The sequence below is a fragment of the Coregonus clupeaformis genome, chromosome 29 (genome assembly GCF_020615455.1).
Source record: "Coregonus clupeaformis isolate EN_2021a chromosome 29, ASM2061545v1, whole genome shotgun sequence".
NCBI classification, from domain to species: domain Eukaryota; kingdom Metazoa; phylum Chordata; class Actinopteri; order Salmoniformes; family Salmonidae; genus Coregonus; species Coregonus clupeaformis.
The window spans coordinates 57,604,682-57,624,358 of record NC_059220.1 but is presented as its reverse complement, the minus strand read 5'-3'; the positions used below and the strand labels follow the sequence as shown (position 1 = coordinate 57,624,358).

The window sequence follows — 19,677 nt, the reverse complement described above, 5'->3', positions numbered from 1 at the left end:
GAGTAGACGTGGTTGTGATACTGATGGCCAATCAATATCATTTGTGGTTGTAGCGCACGGGCCTGTGTTATGTTTCAGCAGAGCTCATGACTCACTTGCGTTCATGTTTTTTCAGTGAGGGAGGAGGACAGTCATGAAGTGCACCTTGTCCTACTTTAGGCTCTGTGCAACCACCTGCTTTAAACCCTTCTCCATGTACTTTCTGGTCATACAGGGACCACTTTACCAGCCCCTTCCCGTTTGGTGAGCTGAGGGTCACATTTACATTTAAATTTTAGTCATTTAGCAGACGCTCTTATCCAGAGCGACTTACAGTTAGTGAGTGCATACATTATTTTTTTATTTTTCATACTGGCCCCCCATGGGAATCGAACCCACAACCCTGGTGTTGCAAACGCCATGCTCTACCAACTGAGCTACATCCCTGCCGGCCATTCCCTCCCCTCCCTCCCTCACATCAAGTCACAGTTAGTACCCAGGGATCAGTGTGCTACTTAACAGGCCTATTCATGAAGAAAAGTAGTAACTCAGGACTGTACTTCTAATAGTGTGCTGGACTGTTGTGTGAAAATCATGCAGCTAGAAGTTCTAGATCCAAGAAATAGCCATACTGTCGTCAGTTTATGTCAGAGTGCATGCGAGCAAAATTGGCCCAAAATGCCATCATTGTCTAGCACAGCTTCTCCTCCTCTTCAGTGAATGTTCTTGTAAGTGACATTTAAAGGAATATAGGGAGTGATCAGATGTTACCTTGTTTTGAAATGAATATGATCTCTTCAAGCTCTTTTTATCTATTGTGACTGACTCGTGACCTAGTGATAAAAATAGGGACAAAACAGACAGTTATAAATCAACAAATAATGGTGATTAACTGCATCTAGTGGCCTCCAGACCACTTCATTTGGTGATGCATCTTTCTTTTTTATCCCTATTATTCTTATCTTGTGAAAAGATAATGTTCATATCCTCAGCAGACAAAATCACTATCTCCTTATAACTTTCAGGTCATTGATAACCATTTTTATTAATTTGCATTGCATAATACATTGGAATTATTCTGGTGATCACAAATGGCATCAACCATGCCAAAGTAACAGTGGCTTGCAAAAGTATTCACCCCCCTTGGCATTTTTCCTATTTTGTTGCCTTACAACCTGGAATTAAAATTGATTTTTGGGGGGTTTGTATCATTTGATTTACACAACATGCCTACCACTTTGAAGATGCAAAATATTTTTTATTGTGAAACAAACAACAAATAAGACAAAAAAACAGAAAACTTGAGTGTGCATAACCATTCACCCCCCCAATGTCAATACTTTGTAGAGCCACCTTTTGCAGCAATTACAGCTGCAAGTCTCTTGGGGTATGTCTCTATTAGCATGGCACATCTAGCCACTGGGATTTTTGCCCATTCTTCAAGGCAAAACTGCTCCAGCTCCTTCAAGTTGGATGGGTTCCGCTGGTGTACAGCAATCTTTAAGTCATACCACAGATTCTCAATTGGATTGAGGTCTGGGCTTTGACTAGGCCATTCCAAGACATTTAAATGTTTCCCCTTAAACCACTCGAGTGTTGCTTTAGCAGTATGCTTAGGGTCATTGTCCTGCTGGAAGGTGAACCTCCGTCCCAGTCTCAAATCTCTGGAAGACTGAAACAGGTTTCCCTCAAGAATTTCCCTGTATTTAGCACCATCCATCATTCCTTCAAATCTGACCAGTTTCCCAGTCCCTGCCAATGAAAAACATCCCCACAGCATGATGCTGCCACCACCATGCTTCACTGTGGGGATGGTGTTCTCGGGGTGATGAGAGGTGTTGGGTTTGCGCCAGACATAGCGTTTTCCTTGATGGCCAAAAAGCTCAATTTTAGTATCATCTGACCAGAGTACCTTCTTCCAAATGTGTTTGCTTATTTCTTTCTTTAAGCAATGTCTTTTTTTCTGGCCACTCTTCCGTAAAGCCCAGCTCTGTGGAGTGTACGGCTTAAAGTGGTCCTATGGACATATACTCCAATCTCCGCTGTGGAGCTTTGCAGCTCCTTCAGGGTTATCTTTGGTCTCTTTGTTGCCTCTCTGATTAATTCCCTCTTTGCCTGATCCTTTGAGTTTTGGTGGGCGGCCCTCTCTTGGCAGGTTTGTTGTGGTGCCATATTCTTTACATTTTTTAATAATGGATTTAATGGTGCTCCGTGGGATGTTCAAAGTTTTGGATAGTTTCTCCACAACTTTGTCCCTGACCTGTTTGGAGAGCTCCTTGGTCTTCATGGTGCCGCTTGCTTGGTGGTGCCCCTTGCTTAGTGGGGTTGCAGACTCTGGGGCCTTTCAGAACAGGTGTATATATACTGAGATCATGTGACAGATCATGTGACACTTAGATTGCACACAGGTGGACTTTATTTAACTAATTATGTGACTTCTGAAGGTAATTGGTTGCACCAGATCTTATTTAGGGGCTTCATAGCAAAGGGGGTGAATACATATGCACGCACCACTTTTCCGTTATTTATTTTGTATAATTTTTTTAAAGATTCTTTTTATTTCATTTCACTTCACCTATTTTGACTATTTTGTGTATGTCCATTACATGAAATCCAAATAAAAATCTATTTAAATTACAGTTTGTAATGCAACAAAATAGAAAAAACGCCAAGGGGGATGAATACTTTTGCAAGGCGCAATAGTTCAGGTCCAGACTAACCAAATCTGGGGGCAAGAACATTTTAGATGGCCCACTTTTGGTGGCAGAGATACTAATTGTAGTTGAAGTCTGCTTTAGACCTACCTGTTATCTTTATATGTCCATTCCAAAAGCATGATCCAAACATAAGTCCAACATCATCAGCATGGTCAGACTTTACAAACCTCGGTCTGGACTCTTTGTGCATCTCTGGGCAGTGTTGGAACTCATACATGTACACTGTTGCACCTGCATCTAAAAACACAGGAGAGACATTGGAAGTGATGATGAGAGCTTTTGGCATCATATCATAAGGTGATTTACAATGTAACAGAAAGGTTGCCTTCCCCAGACTGGAACTAACTTCTGTGGTATCCAGCCACTTTAATAACAGGCAGAACCATGAACAGATCTCCCCGCATTTCAGTGAATCCATCACAAATATCTTCAGGAGTTTCTGCATTGAATCCTCCAACCAGGGGTTCTGGAAAACCAGGGAATTTATTGAAAGTTCCCAGAATTGTGCAACCCTACTGTATAGTATAGGTCTTACATTTACATTTACATTTTAGTCTTCATATCATCATCGTACTGTGGCCAGAAGTACTTTCATATTCTGGTAAATTCTCTGGTTAATAATATTAATAATTTAATTAAGTTACTATGATAATATTAGTAAGTCTTATCATGATACAATAATGTAAATTGTACATAAACACTGCTTCAGATTGATTAATATTGCAGAGCAGTAACATGTAAGGGAACAGAAGGAGGAGGAGGACAGGGTGGGTGAAAATAACTCACCCCAGCAGGATAGAAAATGTTCAGTATTGACATCGCTGACTGCCTGTGAAAGCCCTAAGATCATTCAGGTGGCGCAAAGGACTGTTACAAAACATAGGAGAACATACTGTATCAAATCCAAGCCATGAAACACACCTTCACCTTCCTAAATGAGAAAAGACAGCAAATTAATCATTATCAACCCTTTTTATTTTGGTAACCACTTAAACTTGAAGATGAAGAAATATGTAGAGATATATTGAGCAGAAGTGTTTTTGAATCAAGAAAAACTGTGACCTTGCCATAAGGAGGATCCATCCAAACTCATGGTTAGTCACTCCAAGGATCACAGGAACCTTTTGGACTTCCTTGCTCTTTAAAAGCTTATCTGCAAGGTCTTTTAGAAACACTCCATCCACAGTCGTTCCCATAAAGATTTTAATCTAAAATGCAACAATGTTGGCTCAATGGTTGAAGACATGCCTAACCTGATCTCTTGTGGCTGTTATTGGAGTAACTTTATAGTAATATCTAAGGGAGATGCTACTCTGTATGGTATAGAGGCTATTTTACACTGTAGGCACTGGTGGAAAAAGTACCCAATTGTCAAACTTGAGTAAAAGTAAATATACCTTAATAGAAAATGACTCAAGTAAAAGTGAAAGTCACCTGGTAAAAAACTACTTGAGTAAAAGTCTAAAAGTATTTGGGTTTAAATATACTTCAGTATCAAAAGTAAATGTAATTACAAAAATATACTTAAGTATAAAAAGTCAAAGTCAAAGTACAAATAATTTCAAATAGCTTATATAAAGCAAACCAAAAGGCACAGCTTATTTATTTTTTACAGACAGCCAGGGACACATTCCAACACTCAGACGAAGCATTTGTGTTTAGTGTGTACGCCAAATCAGAGGCAGTAGGGATGACCAGGGATGTTCTCTTAATGCGTGAAATTGACCGTTTTCCTGTCCTGCTAAGCATTCAAAATGTAACAGGTACTTTTGTGATTCAGGATAAATGAATGGAGTAAAAAGTACATACTTTTCTTTAGGAATGTAGTAAAGTAAAAGTAAAAGTTGTCAAAAATATAAATAGTAAAGCAAAGTACAGATACCCCAAAAAACTACTTAAGTAGTACTTTAAAGTATTTTTACTTAAGTACCTTAAACCACTGACTGACAGGTGAGGTCTAACAATTTCAACCATATGAAATTGATCATTTGAACCATCAAGAAGAAATGCACATGCAAAATATCTTCCTTATGTCTCAACTAGTAATAGCTAGTTTACCTTTTTTGTAGCATTCACCAAATCCTCTTCAGTTTTCTCTCTTATACACATGACAAGCTGCTCATTAGTAGTGTAGTCACACTCTGCCAGGTTAGACATCATTATCATCACCTACAGTGAGGGAAAAAAATATTTGATCCCCTGCTGATTTTGTACGTTTGCCCACTGACAAAGACATGAGCAGTCTATAATTTTAATGGTAGGTTTATTTGAACAGTGAGAGACAGAATAACAACAAAACAAATCCAGAAAAACGCATGTCAAAAATGTTATAAATTGATTTGCATTTTAATGAGGGAAATAAGTATTTGACCCCCTCTCAATCAGAAAGATTTCTGGCTCCCAGGTGTCTTTTATACAGGTAACGAGCTGAGATTAGGAGCACACTCTTAAAGGGAGTGCTCCTAATCTCAGCTTGTTACCTGTATAAAAGACACCTATCCACAGAAGCAATCAATCAATCAGTTTCCAAACTCTCCACCATGGCCAAGACCAAAGAGCTCTCCAAGGATGTCAGGGACAAGATTGTAGACCTACACAAGAAAGCACATATACATGCCCATCTGAAGTTTGCCAATGAACATCTGAATGATTCAGAGGAGAACTGGGTGAATGTGTTGTGGTCAGATGAGACCAAAATGGAGCTCTTTGGCATCAACTCAACTCGCCGTGTTTGGAGGAGGAGGAATGCTGCCTATGACCCTAAGAACACTATCCCCACCGTCAAACATGGAGGTGGAAACATTATGCTTTGGGGGTGTTTTTCTACTAAGGGGACAGGACAACTTCACCGCATCAAAGGGACGATGGACGGGGCCATGTACCGTCAAATCTTGGGTGAGAACCTCCTTCCCTCAGCCAGGGCATTGAAAATGGGCTGTGGATGGGTATTCCAGCATGACAATGACCCAAAACACACGGCCAAGGCAACAAAGGAGTGGCTCAGGAAGAGCACATGAAGGTCCTGGAGTGGCCTAGCCAGTCTCCAGACCTTAATCCCATAGAAAATATGTGGAGGGAGCTGAAGGTTCGAGTTGCCAAACGTCAGCCTCGAAACCTTAATGACTTGGAGAAGATCTGCAAAGAGGAGTGGGACAAAATCCCTCCTGAGATGTGTGCAAACCTGGTGGCCAACTACAAGAAACGTCTGACCTCTGTGATTGCCAACAAGGGTTTTGCCACCAAGTACTAAGTCATGTTTTGCAGAGGGGTTAAATACTTATTTCCCTCATTAAAATGCAAATTAATTTATAACATTTTTGACATGCGTTTTTCTGGATTTTTTTGTTGTTATTCTGTCTCTCACTGTTCAAATAACCCTACCATTAAAATGATAGACTGATCATTTCTTTGTCAGTGGGCAAATGTACAAAATCAGCAGGGGATCAAATACTTTTTTCCCTCACTGTAGACATCAACTGGCCACAGAGAGTTGTTCAAACATCACATAGCATTCCAAACTTTTATATAATTTATTGATAAATCAGTAAACAGTTTGAACTGATTCAAATCATGGTGTGTTGTCAGTCATATGCAGATTTGCCTTTGTGTTGATGATTTGTGAGACAGTGTCACGCCCTGACCTTGAGAGCCCTGTTATTTCTCTAGTTAGTTTGGTCAGGGTGTGAATGCTAGATAATCTAGTTTATCTATTTCTATGTTGGCTGGGTGTGGTTCCCAATCAGAGGTAGCTGTCGATCGTTGTCTCTAATTGGGGATCATACTTAGGCAGCCATTTTGCCTACCTATGTTGTGGGATCTTGATTCTGTTTGGCTTGTTGGATGGTTAGCCTCTTGAACTTCACGGTCTGTTGGATTTAGTTATTTTGTTGGTTTTTATAATAATAAACGACCATGTACGCATACCACGCTGCACCTTGGTCCGATCCTTTATACAACAAACGTGACAGAAGATCCCACCACATACGGACCAAGCAGCGTGAACAGGAAGAGCAGACAACATGGACATGGGAGGATATTTTGGACGGTAAGGGATCCTGGACTTGGGAAGAGATCCAGGCAGGTATGGATCGCCTTCCTTGGGAGCAGACGGAGACAGCGAGGGAGAAAAAACGGTGACTCAAAAGGTCCCGATCACTAAGGAAGCCTAGTCCAGCTCCGGTCAGCTGCTTCACTCCAGTGCCAGAGCAGTCCGCTCCACCGGTGCCTAGTCCAGCTCTGGTTATCTGCTCCCTAACAGAGCCGGGGCAGTCCACTTCACCGGTGCATAGTCCGGGTCCGGTCGTCTACTCTCCCCCCATGCCGGAGCCATCCGCTCCACCGGGGTCTTTGCCCCAGTCTGAGGTCCTGAGCGCTCTGGAGCAAGTTTTCATCAAGGACCTCTCTGTACTTTGCTCCGTTCATCTTTCCCTCGATCCTGATTAGTCTCCCAGTCCCTGCTGCTGAAAAACATCCCCACAGCATGATGCTGCCACCACCATGCTTCACCGTAGGCATGGTGCCATATTTCCTCCAGACGTGATGCTTGGCATTCAGGCCAAAGAGTTCAATCTTAGTTTCATCAGACCAGAGAATCTTGTTTCTCATGGTCTGAGAGTCCTTTACGTGCCTTTTGGCAAACTTCAAGCGGGCTGTCATGTGCCTTCTACTGAGGAGTGGCTTCCGTCTGGCCACTCTACCATAAAGGCCTGATTGGTGGAGTACTGCAGAGATGGTTGTCCTTCTGGAAGGTTCTCCCATCTCCACAGAGGAACTCTGGAGCCCTGTCAGAGTGACCATTGGGTTCTTGGTCACCTCCCTTCTCCCCCGATTGCTCAGTTTGGCCGGGCGACCAGCTCTAGGAAGAGTCTTGGGGGTTCCAAACGTCTTCCATTTAAGAATGATGGAGGCCACTGTGTTCTTGGGGACCTTAAATGCTGCAGAAAAGTTTTGGTACCCTTCCCCAGATCTGTGCCTCAACACAATCCTGTCTCGGAGCTCTACGGACGTTTCCTTCGACCTCATGGCTTGGTTTTTGCTCTGACATGCACTGTCAACTGTGGGACCTTATATTGTCAATTGCTGCACCAATTGACAAGTCACCTCCATGAATCCAAAAGAACAACTGAGCAGGATAAAAACACATAATCCTTTTATACATTATTCCAATAATTTAAAAGTTATATATCCAGAAATGCTATTATAAGACTTAAGACATTATAAGGGGGTCATTCATGTTAAAGCAGTTTTCCTGTTAGTTACCAAGTTTCTTCTTTAAACAGATATTGTATAACATGTTAATAAAACTGTTAATGTATAACTTACAGGTAGTTTTCCGCATGTTGCTGCCTCTTTAGGTGTGTATACATTAAGATAAAGACAATAATCTGACACGTCTGTCAGGTCGTATTCAATGGCTATTACATTTACCATGTGTTGAGAAATAACTGGATCCTGAATACACCTAGAAAGAGAGACTGAGAGAGACTGAGAGGTCTCTCTGTCAATGCCATATCGGTTAGCACTCCATATCCAATGAAACACATTGTAAAAAGTGGGACGGCACTGTTGTTCATCTGAAGTGCTTTTTCTCATTGGTATGATCCAAAATTACGCTTTGGTTCGTTCACCCTATTCAATTTGTCTGAAATCCCCCAAAATGTTTTTTTTTTATTGAATGAAAGCTTCTAAATTGCTTTCAACACCTCATGTACATTTGCATTGTATAGCGGTGGGAGCAATGTAGCGGCGGCAGCCTATCAGAAGAGTTGGAGGCGCAGCCTATTGGGGGTGTGGATTTCAGGCTGTTCTTTTTGGCCACCCGTAAGAGTGAATGTCATTCCAGGTGATGTGTTCTTTATTTTTTATTTTTTTGAATATATGTTTACTGCCAGCACTAATATAAAGGCGAAAGAAACGCACACCTATTTAGGCGAGGTGCTGGCTGACTGCGCCGCACACTCTTGGAGCTCAGATGCAGTAATTTAATATCCTAATAACCAACGTTTCGACAGACAAGCTGTCTTTATCAGGGTATAATCATACTGCCAGCACTGAATCTTAACCAAAGAGGAAAAGTAAGCTGATTGTTGAAAGAAATAGGTTGCAACTTGAAATATAGGTTTGTTACTAATCAAATACATATATAACAGTTGGCATTGAATCATGTATTTGGTTTCAACAAATGTCTTTTTTTTCTCATGTACTTGTAACCTGTTGACACAATTGGTTTTTAGGTTGATCCAAAGAGTAATTTTTTACAGTGCAGAAGTACAAAGGTTAAACCATCTGACATGTGAGGTTGGCGTGTGCAGTCCCTCTTTGGCTCCCATGGCTCTGCAGGTTGTGGGGCAGCCAGGCGCAGGGGACCCACAGGTGGATGGGCAAAGGGTATCTCCAAATACTGCTGCACCATCTGCTGTATACCTTTCACAGTCATGTACTCACCCTGAACTGTTACAGGAGGGGGGTTGCAGTTCCGGAACGACCCACTAGGTGTCATCCTCCGACAACCTTAGGCACCTCCTCACTCACAGTCTGGACTAATCATTATCTTATTGGTGTCACCTGTGTCTACCTGTTCACCTGTGTATTTATGCCCTCACTTCCCTGTGTTCCCTTGCTCAGTTTTCTCTGCTATTTTCTCTATGTCCAGCAGTACTACGCAGTGTCTGATCGGAGACCTATGAACAGGTACTTGAGAAGTGTTCTCCCTGTTTCGTTATTTGTTTCAGTCTTAGGTAGTATTTTGTCTGTCAGCCGGTTTTTGGAGACGTATTTGTTCCGCCTTTCTTTTATCATGATATGTCCATTATATTGTATTCTGGCTTCGGGACCACCAGTAAAGATCCTTGTTTCACCATCTCTGCCTACTGCCTACTGTATATCCTGCACCGCACCTGGGTCACACCTCACACCAAACCTTACACTGATTTCTTACCTGTTGTGCCCAGCGAAGCACCTAAAAAGACTATAGTCAGGTACACGTTAAGAAGTGTTGTTCACATCATGGCTGTGTCTTTGGAAAGACAGACAGACACTCAGTTTACATTCAAGCAAATACCCCTCCCTACACCAAGTACCTGCCCCTGAATGGGTACACACACACACATTGATTTAACTTCTGTTCCACTAGACCCTGCCCTAACCGCCTACAGCCCAGCATACAAAACAACAGTCTTTGAACAACACGCTTAATGAAGCTATTCAGGGATACCTGAGTTGTCGAAGAGCTGGTTTACTCCGACACTTCAAGGACTTTAAAAGAAGGGATGTAAAAAAATAAGAAAACATATTTGCTGGAGTGAGCTTGGTCAGAGTTGGCAACTGTATTTCATGGTGATAAGGTCCGGTGATACATGAAGGGACAAATAAGTTACATTACAGTAGATTGCATTTAATCCTCTTTGCCTCTTTTGACAATAACAAACCTCTTTACTTGGGTTTTATCCTTTAGTGAAGCACTGCCCTGTATCTCACTGCAGATTTGCAGTATAAACCAGCTTTGCCCTTGTAACCTTATGCCAGTTTTTTGACCAGCTGGTGTTCATAGCAATGCTCAATATCCTTTGGGTTTAGTGTACTAGTCCTGAATGACTTTCTGACTGTCTTTTTCTACTGCTCTCTGTTGGAAATGTTACTAGACTAGATAGTGCTATTTTTAGTTGTATAGTTTATTTGCACCATGATTTAAGCATAAGGCTCTTAACTATACCCAGAGCCACTTCATGCATGCTGCCGTGCCACTATATATATAACATCACACGTAATGCTGTCTGGATTAGGATTTTGTCAGAGACTGCCGCAACATACTATGTGACCAGTATAAATCCCAAGTTTGAAGGGCAGGCAGTGTGTGGCTGACCAGGTCAAAGAAAGCTGTTATCCATGGAACTTCAACACTTTAATGTCAGTGGAACAGGTGGTAACAGGTAAATGCATTCTGATTTATATCATTTACATTACATTACATTTACGTCATTTAGCAGACGCTCTTATCCAGAGCGACTTACAAATATCATTGGCTTTGTGTTCTTAAAGGTTTACTCCTTTTCTTCACAAGATTGTCTTACAAGTTAAATATTTATAGTGGACATAGTGATATATTGAACATTGTCTTCTATTGATATATATATTTTTTAAACCATGTTATAATTTTTTAAAATTAAAAGTAACATAATTAAGCACCTTCACTTGTTCCTCTCTTTTAAAATCTCTCCATTACTTTCAGTAAAAAAACAGAAGACAGTGGAACATGTCAATGCATGAGGTTTCCCCATCAGAGGTGTTTTGTGCTTCTCCTGGCTGTGGGGATCCTGGTGATCTTCTACGTAACCACCCTCTTCACTCTTCATACAAGCCAGACCCCACTCTGGCTGCTAGGAGGTCAGGATCTAACTCCTCTCTCTTATACCAATGAAAATGAGGAGGAGTTTTTTTCACCATACCATGTAGCCTACCCACAGAAATATCAGTTTGTCCTGGATGAGCCTCATGAGTGCCAGGACCGCAGCCCCTTCCTGCTTCTGATGGTGCCAGTAGCTCCTGGTAATCTGGTAGCCCGGGAGGACATCCGGAGGACTTGGGGTAAGGAGAGCCTGGTTCTGGGCCGGGCTGTGCATCTGTTCTTCCTGCTGGGCCTGCCCAGTGGAGCAGGGGCACAGAGGATGCAGGAGGAGGTGCTGCTGGAGAGCCAGGAGTACCATGACATGCTGCAGAGTGACTTCCAGGACAGCTACTTCAACCTGACCATCAAGACCATGGTGATGCTAGAGTGGCTTGCCTCTCGCTGCCCCGGCGCCTCCTTCGCTATGAAGATTGACTCTGACATGTTCCTCAACGTGCACAACCTGGTCAACATGCTGATAGACCCAACCACACCAAAGCACAACTACATCACTGGGAAGTTCAGCCAAAACACACAAGTGGTGAGAGACAGCACCTCAAAGTGGTACATTCCCAATAAGGTTTACCCCAGTACCAAATTCCCTCCCCTACCTTTTGGGAAATGGTTATGTCTTTTCCATAGATCTTCCTGAGAAAATAGTGGAAGCATCCAAACAAGTCCGTGCCATATTTTTAGAGGATGCCTACCTGGGTATGTGTCTGAGCTATTTAGGGATTGCAGCCAGTTACCCACCTAACTCTGCCCTCTTCAAGCTTTCCATGCCCTACACTCACAATCGCTGTTACTACTCTACTGTCATCACTACTGAAATGGACCGTGTGAGTGACCTGCTGCGAGTCTGGGAGGACTTACAGAGACCTGGCACTCCCTGCTGAGAACGATGAACAACTCTTAAAGCTTTGAATCCTTACCCTGCTAATAATCCTTATAAGTATTAAACACACTATATGTAAGCACATGCACACAAGTATTTAAAAAATAGGTAAGCACACGCACACATACACACACACTCACACATACACATACACAGACACGCACTCACACACACACAGACTCTGGCATCACGGTATCATTGTATAATTCACTCAGCATTTTAATTTCATTCTAAAGTAGTAACATGTTATTACACAGTAATTACCATATGATATGACCAGATAATGTTGTTACAATAACAGCATTACTACACAAGTAGAAGAGCAACGTAATGTGAAGTGTTACCGATCGGTCTTGCCAGTATCATTTCTCATGACTGTCTTAAATCCAAACGGTAATGTGTGATCTTAAAGACACCTGTATAAAAGACACCTATCCACAGAAGCAATCAATCAATCAGTTTCCAAACTCTCCACCATGGCCAAGACCAAAGAGCTCTCCAAGGATGTCAGGGACAAGATTGTAGACCTATACAAGAAAGCACATATACATGCCCATCTGAAGTTTGCCAATGAACATCTGAATGATTCAGAGGAGAACTGGGTGAATGTGTTGTGGTCAGATGAGACCAAAATGGAGCTCTTTGGCATCAACTCAACTCGCCGTGTTTGGAGGAGGAGGAATGCTGCCTATGACCCTAAGAACACTATCCCCACCGTCAAACATGGAGGTGGAAACATTATGCTCTTGGGGGTGTTTTTCTACTAAGGGGACAGGACAACTTCACCGCATCAAAGGGACGATGGACGGGGCCATGTACCGTCAAATCTTGGGTGAGAACCTCCTTCCCTCAGCCAGGGCATTGAAAATGGGCTGTGGATGGGTATTCCAGCATGACAATGACCCAAAACACACGGCCAAGGCAACAAAGGAGTGGCTCAAGAAGAGCACATGAAGGTCCTGGAGTGGCCTAGCCAGTCTCCAGACCTTAATCCCATAGAAAATCTGTGGAGGGAGCTGAAGGTTCGAGTTGCCAAACGTCAGCCTCGAAACCTTAATGACTTGGAGAAGATCTGCAAAGAGGAGTGGGACAAAATCCCTCCTGAGATGTGTGCAAACCTGGTGGCCAACTACAAGAAACGTCTGACCTCTGTGATTGCCAACAAGGGTTTTGCCACCAAGTACTAAGTCATGTTTTGCAGAGGGGTTAAATACTTATTTCCCTCATTAAAATGCAAATTAATTTATAACATTTTTGACATGCGTTTTTCTGGATTTTGTTGTTGTTATTCTGTCTCTCACTGTTCAAATAACCCTACCATTAAAATTATAGACTGATCATTTCTTTGTCAGTGGGCAAATGTACAAAATCAGCAGGGGATCAAATACTTTTTCCCTCACTGTAGACATCAACTGGCCACATAGAGTTGTTCAAACATCACATAGCATTCCAAACTTTTATATAATTTATTGATAAATCAGTAAACAGTTTGAACTGATTCAAATCATGGTGTGTTGTCAGTCATATGCAGATTTGCCTTTGTGTTGATGATTTGTGAGACAGTGTCACGCCCTGACCTTGAGAGCCCTGTTATTTCTCTAGTTAGTTTGGTCAGGGTGTGAATGCTAGATAATCTAGTTTATCTATTTCTATGTTGGCTGGGTGTGGTTCCCAATCAGAGGTAGCTGTCGATCGTTGTCTCTAATTGGGGATCATACTTAGGCAGCCATTTTGCCTACCTATGTTGTGGGATCTTGATTCTGTTTGGTTTGTTGGATGGTTAGCCTCTTGAACTTCACGGTCTGTTGGATTTAGTTATTTAGTTGGTTTTTATAATAATAAACGACCATGTACGCATACCACGCTGCACCTTGGTCCGATCCTTTATACAACGAACGTGACAGAAGATCCCACCACATACGGACCAAGCAGCGTGAACAGGAAGAGCAGACAACATGGACATGGGAGGATATTTTGGACGGTAAGGGATCCTGGACTTGGGAAGAGATCCAGGCAGGTATGGATCGCCTTCCTTGGGAGCAGACGGAGACAGCGAGGGAGAAAAAACGGCGACTCAAAAGGTCCCGATCACTAAGGAAGCCTAGTCCAGCTCCGGTCAGCTGCTTCACTCCAGTGCCAGAGCAGTCCGCTCCACCGGTCCCTAGTCCAGCTCTGGTTATCTGCTCCCTAACAGAGCCGGGGCAGTCCACTTCACCGGTGCATAGTCCGGGTCCGGTCGTCTACTCTCCCCCCATGCCGGAGCCATCCGCTCCACCGGGGTCTTTGCCCCAGTCTGAGGTCCTGAGCGCTCTGGAGCAAGTTTTCATCAAGGACCTCTCTGTACTTTGCTCCGTTCATCTTTCCCTCGATCCTGATTAGTCTCCCAGTCCCTGCTGCTGAAAAACATCCCCACAGCATGATGCTGCCACCACCATGCTTCACCGTAGGCATGGTGCCATATTTCCTCCAGACGTGATGCTTGGCATTCAGGCCAAAGAGTTCAATCTTAGTTTCATCAGACCAGAGAATCTTGTTTCTCATGGTCTGAGAGTCCTTTACGTGCCTTTTGGCAAACTTCAAGCGGGCTGTCATGTGCCTTCTACTGAGGAGTGGCTTCCGTCTGGCCACTCTACCATAAAGGCCTGATTGGTGGAGTACTGCAGAGATGGTTGTCCTTCTGGAAGGTTCTCCCATCTCCACAGAGGAACTCTGGAGCCCTGTCAGAGTGACCATTGGGTTCTTGGTCACCTCCCTTCTCCCCGATTGCTCAGTTTGGCCGGGCGACCAGCTCTAGGAAGAGTCTTGGGGGTTCCAAACGTCTTCCATTTAAGAATGATGGAGGCCACTGTGTTCTTGGGGACCTTAAATGCTGCAGAAAAGTTTTGGTACCCTTCCCCAGATCTGTGCCTCAACACAATCCTGTCTCGGAGCTCTACGGACGTTTCCTTCGACCTCATGGCTTGGTTTTTGCTCTGACATGCACTGTCAACTGTGGGACCTTATATTGTCAATTGCTGCACCAATTGACAAGTCACCTCCATGAATCCAAAAGAACAACTGAGCAGGATAAAAACACATAATCCTTTTATACATTATTCCAATAATTTAAAAGTTATATATCCAGAAATGCTATTATAAGACTTAAGACATTATAAGGGGGTCATTCATGTTAAAGCAGTTTTCCTGTTAGTTACCAAGTTTCTTCTTTAAACAGATATTGTATAACATGTTAATAAAACTGTTAATGTATAACTTACAGGTAGTTTTCCGCATGTTGCTGCCTCTTTAGGTGTGTATACATTAAGATAAAGACAATAATCTGACACGTCTGTCAGGTCGTATTCAATGGCTATTACATTTACCATGTGTTGAGAAATAACTGGATCCTGAATACACCTAGAAAGAGAGACTGAGAGAGACTGAGAGGTCTCTCTGTCAATGCCATATCGGTTAGCACTCCATATCCAATGAAACACATTGTAAAAAGTGGGACGGCACTGTTGTTCATCTGAAGTGCTTTTTCTCATTGGTATGATCCAAAATTACGCTTTGGTTCGTTCACCCTATTCAATTTGTCTGAAATCCCCCACAAAATGTTTTTTTTTTTATTGAATGAAAGCTTCTAAATTGCTTTCAACACCTCATGTACATTTGCATTGTATAGCGGTGGGAGCAATGTAGCGGCGGCAGCCTATCAGAAGAGTTGGAGGCGCAGCCTATTGGGGGTGTGGATTTCAGGCTGTTCTTTTTGGCCACCCGTAAGAGTGAATGTCATTCCAGGTGATGTGTTCTTTATTTTTAATTTTTTTGAATATATGTTTACTGCCAGCACTGATATAAAGGCGAAAGAAACGCACACCTATTTAGGCGAGGTGCTGGCTGACTGCGCCGCACACTCTTGGAGCTCAGATGCAATAATTTAATATCCTAATAACCAACGTTTCGACAGACAAGCTGTCTTTATCAGGGTATAATCATACTGCCAGCACTGAATCTTAACCAAAGAGGAAAAGTAAGCTGATTGTTGAAAGAAATAGGTTGCAACTTGAAATATAGGTTTGTTACTAATCAAATACATATATAACAGTTGGCATTGAATCATGTATTTGGTTTCAACAAATGTCTTTTTTTTCTCATGTACTTGTAACCTGTTGACACAATTGGTTTTTAGGTTGATCCAAAGAGTAATTTTTTACAGTGCAGAAGTACAAAGGTTAAACCATCTGACATGTGAGGTTGGCGTGTGCAGTCCCTCTTTGGCTCCCATGGCTCTGCAGGTTGTGGGGCAGCCAGGCGCAGGGGACCCACAGGTGGATGGGCAAAGGGTATCTCCAAATACTGCTGCACCATCTGCTGTATACCTTTCACAGTCATGTACTCACCCTGAACTGTTACAGGAGGGGGGTTGCAGTTCCGGAACGACCCACTAGGTGTCATCCTCCGACAACCTTAGGCACCTCCTCACTCACAGTCTGGACTAATCATTATCTTATTGGTGTCACCTGTGTCTACCTGTTCACCTGTGTATTTATGCCCTCACTTCCCTGTGTTCCCTTGCTCAGTTTTCTCTGCTATTTTCTCTATGTCCAGCAGTACTACGCAGTGTCTGATCGGAGACCTATGAACAGGTACTTGAGAAGTGTTCTCCCTGTTTCGTTATTTGTTTCAGTCGTAGGTAGTATTTTGTCTGTCAGCCGGTTTTTGGAGACGTATTTGTTCCGCCTTTCTTTTATCATGATATGTCCGTTATATTGTATTCTGGCTTCGGGACCACCAGTAAAGATCCTTGTTTCACCATCTCTGCCTACTGCCTACTGTATATCCTGCACCGCACCTGGGTCACACCTCACACCAAACCTTACACTGATTTCTTACCTGTTGTGCCCAGCGAAGCACCTAAAAAGACTATAGTCAGGTACACGTTAAGAAGTGTTGTTCACATCATGGCTGTGTCTTTGGAAAGACAGACAGACACTCAGTTTACATTCAAGCAAATACCCCTCCCTACACCAAGTACCTGCCCCTGAATGGGTACACACACACACATTGATTTAACTTCTGTTCCACTAGACCCTGCCCTAACCGCCTACAGCCCAGCATACAAAACAACAGTCTTTGAACAACACGCTTAATGAAGCTATTCAGGGATACCTGAGTTGTCGAAGAGCTGGTTTACTCCGACACTTCAAGGACTTTAAAAGAAGGGATGTAAAAAAATAAGAAAACATATTTGCTGGAGTGAGCTTGGTCAGAGTTGGCAACTGTATTTCATGGTGATAAGGTCCGGTGATACATGAAGGGACAAATAAGTTACATTACAGTAGATTGCATTTAATCCTCTTTGCCTCTTTTGACAATAACAAACCTCTTTACTTGGGTTTTATCCTTTAGTGAAGCACTGCCCTGTATCTCACTGCAGATTTGCAGTATAAACCAGCTTTGCCCTTGTAACCTTATGCCAGTTTTTTGACCAGCTGGTGTTCATAGCAATGCTCAATATCCTTTGGGTTTAGTGTACTAGTCCTGAATGACTTTCTGACTGTCTTTTTCTACTGCTCTCTGTTGGAAATGTTACTAGACTAGATAGTGCTATTTTTAGTTGTATAGTTTATTTGCACCATGATTTAAGCATAAGGCTCTTAACTATACCCAGAGCCACTTCATGCATGCTGCCGTGCCACTATATATATAACATCACACGTAATGCTGTCTGGATTAGGATTTTGTCAGAGACTGCCGCAACATACTATGTGACCAGTATAAATCCCAAGTTTGAAGGGCAGGCAGTGTGTGGCTGACCAGGTCAAAGAAAGCTGTTATCCATGGAACTTCAACACTTTAATGTCAGTGGAACAGGTGGTAACAGGTAAATGCATTCTGATTTATATCATTTACATTACATTACATTTACGTCATTTAGCAGACGCTCTTATCCAGAGCGACTTACAAATATCATTGGCTTTGTGTTCTTAAAGGTTTACTCCTTTTCTTCACAAGATTGTCTTACAAGTTAAATATTTATAGTGGACATAGTGATATATTGAACATTGTCTTCTATTGATATATATATTTTTTAAACCATGTTATAATTTTTTAAAATTAAAAGTAACATAATTAAGCACCTTCACTTGTTCCTCTCTTTTAAAATCTCTCCATTACTTTCAGTAAAAAAACAGAAGACAGTGGAACATGTCAATGCATGAGGTTTCCCCCATCAGAGGTGTTTTGTGCTTCTCCTGGCTGTGGGGATCCTGGTGATCTTCTACGTAACCACCCTCTTCACTCTTCATACAAGCCAGACCCCACTCTGGCTGCTAGGAGGTCAGGATCTAACTCCTCTCTCTTATACCAATGAAAATGAGGAGGAGTTTTTTTCACCATACCATGTAGCCTACCCACAGAAATATCAGTTTGTCCTGGATGAGCCTCATGAGTGCCAGGACCGCAGCCCCTTCCTGCTTCTGATGGTGCCAGTAGCTCCTGGTAATCTGGTAGCCCGGGAGGACATCCGGAGGACTTGGGGTAAGGAGAGCCTGGTTCTGGGCCGGGCTGTGCATCTGTTCTTCCTGCTGGGCCTGCCCAGTGGAGCAGGGGCACAGAGGATGCAGGAGGAGGTGCTGCTGGAGAGCCAGGAGTACCATGACATGCTGCAGAGTGACTTCCAGGACAGCTACTTCAACCTGACCATCAAGACCATGGTGATGCTAGAGTGGCTTGCCTCTCGCTGCCCCGGCGCCTCCTTCGCTATGAAGATTGACTCTGACATGTTCCTCAACGTGCACAACCTGGTCAACATGCTGATAGACCCAACCACACCAAAGCACAACTACATCACTGGGAAGTTCAGCCAAAACACACAAGTGGTGAGAGACAGCACCTCAAAGTGGTACATTCCCAATAAGGTTTACCCCCAGTACCAAATTCCCTCCCTACCTTTTGGGAAATGGTTATGTCTTTTCCATAGATCTTCCTGAGAAAATAGTGGAAGCATCCAAACAAGTCCGTGCCATATTTTTAGAGGATGCCTACCTGGGTATGTGTCTGAGCTATTTAGGGATTGCAGCCAGTTACCCACCTAACTCTGCCCTCTTCAAGCTTTCCATGCCCTACACTCACAATCGCTGTTACTACTCTACTGTCATCACTACTGAAATGGACCGTGTGAGTGACCTGCTGCGAGTCTGGGAGGACTTACAGAGACCTGGCACTCCCTGCTGAGAACGATGAACAACTCTTAAAGCTTTGAATCCTTACCCTGCTAATAATCCTTATAAGTATTAAACACACTATATGTAAGCACATGCACACAAGTATTTAAAAAATAGGTAAGCACACGCACACATACACACACACTCACACATACACATACACAGACACGCACTCACACACACACAGACTCTGGCATCACGGTATCATTGTATAATTCACTCAGCATTTTAATTTCATTCTAAAGTAGTAACATGTTATTACACAGTAATTACCATATGATATGACCAGATAATGTTGTTACAATAACAGCATTACTACACAAGTAGAAGAGCAACGTAATGTGAAGTGTTACCGATCGGTCTTGCCAGTATCATTTCTCATGACTGTCTTAAATCCAAACGGTAATGTGTGATCTTAAAGACACCTGTATAAAAGACACCTATCCACAGAAGCAATCAATCAATCAGTTTCCAAACTCTCCACCATGGCCAAGA

The 19,677-nt window shown here is 42.8% G+C and overlaps 3 pseudogenes; 2 read left to right on the top strand and 1 right to left on the bottom strand.

Moving 5' to 3' along the window:
- Window positions 1–111: 111 nt before the first annotated feature.
- Window positions 112–4,853, bottom strand: LOC121577122 (annotated as a pseudogene).
- A 5,442-nt stretch (window positions 4,854–10,295) lies between these two features.
- On the top strand, window positions 10,296–12,460 carry LOC121576691 (annotated as a pseudogene).
- A 5,726-nt stretch (window positions 12,461–18,186) lies between these two features.
- Window positions 18,187–19,677, top strand: LOC121576690 (annotated as a pseudogene).